Genomic DNA, 1,498 nt, shown 5'->3' with positions numbered 1-1,498 from the left:
AGTTCTAATGTCCACTTAAACAAAAGTAAGTTCTTTATAAAATGATTGCAACTTTTGGCTTCATGTTGTTGCAATTTAGCCGTCTTCTGGCTCTGACTAAACCCTGAAAAGGGACTGTTCTTGAGTGTTTGCCTATGTTTCCACATGCAATGTAGGCTTATTCACATCCACACGTAATCTTAAGTAGTGGAAGGTTAAAAAATAAAATAATTTACTGATTAGAATGAGTCACTTCCAGCAAAAGCAAATGTCTCAATAAGAACACGAAATCTGTATTGAATGTCTTAGGGCGTTTGCTGCTGTTCTTGATCACGTTAATCTGGAGTGACTCTGGTCTGGCCTAGAAGTCAAAGTTGCTTATTGATCCTATTTATGTCACAGCAACTTGTTTTAGGGATCACCAGTGCTATCCCATGGTCTCTGCTTCTTGAGAGTTTGCAATATTATATACTTCTGATGATTTCCTGACCACTTAGTTTTAAAAAGTGTAGTTAACATATGATTCATTATACTGCTTGTGTAATACATGCATAATGAGTCATTCTTAATTCAGAAAGAACATGAAATTTCTAGCAGGTTGTAATGTGTTGCATCTTATTCTCCAGTACAAATAATGAGTCATGGAACAAAATGGATAATAGGAGAAGGTAATTAAGAAAGTATGATAAGAAAATCAATTTAGCTCATCATCTGGTGTTTTATAGAAAATAAAAATTGAACACCTTATTATCTAGACACATCTCAGGCATGCGCCCTACAGTTACCACTGAACCTACCCCTGCCTTGAATAACCCACACCCTTTCACAATGCTGGATACTTTGTACATGCAGTCACTTTGCTTGGAGCATTCTTCTGCCCTACCTTTGCTACTTAGCAAACACCTCTTCCTTTAGGACCAAGTTCAAATGCCCCCTCCACTGAAATGTCTTCTCAGAATTCTCCAAGTGGTTTGTTGCTCCATCTTCTGGGATTTTGCAATACTTCATTCATACATTGTTTTTTGCCCTCTTAAAAATGAATTATACTAATAATTAGTATAGTAGATGAATACACATTTATTGTCTACATCCATCTCCAAACAAACAAGATGCTTGGCATGACCCTCTCCCCATCCTTCATTCACCTGTCATGGTGAATTCATCTTTTATTTGCCCACCATTGTTCCTGTATCACACTTCTTTGCCTTCGGTTCATTCTGTCTTACTAAAGTGCATTCTTCAGTAAGCTTTTTAGAAATGACTCATAGGTATCAAACCTTCTAAGTCTTTGCATATCTAGAAATGATTTTTTCTCACCCTCCCACATAAGCGAGATTGGCTGAGTTAAGATGTCCGGGTTAGTATTTTTTTTTTTTTTCAGAACACTGATACTATTTCTTCACTGTCTACTTGAGAACTCTGTCATCAGCAATCTGATTTTTTTTTTTCTCTTGAGAAACTTTCAGGATTTTATATTTATCCTTGGTTTTCTGAACTTATATTAGGGTATGTCTAAATG

Source organism: Propithecus coquereli, unplaced genomic scaffold (genome assembly GCF_000956105.1).
Source record: "Propithecus coquereli isolate 6110/MARCELLA unplaced genomic scaffold, Pcoq_1.0 Scaffold35, whole genome shotgun sequence".
NCBI classification, from domain to species: Eukaryota; Metazoa; Chordata; class Mammalia; order Primates; family Indriidae; genus Propithecus; species Propithecus coquereli.
The sequence above is the reverse complement of the archived record's forward strand: the minus strand, read 5'-3'. Positions refer to the sequence as shown.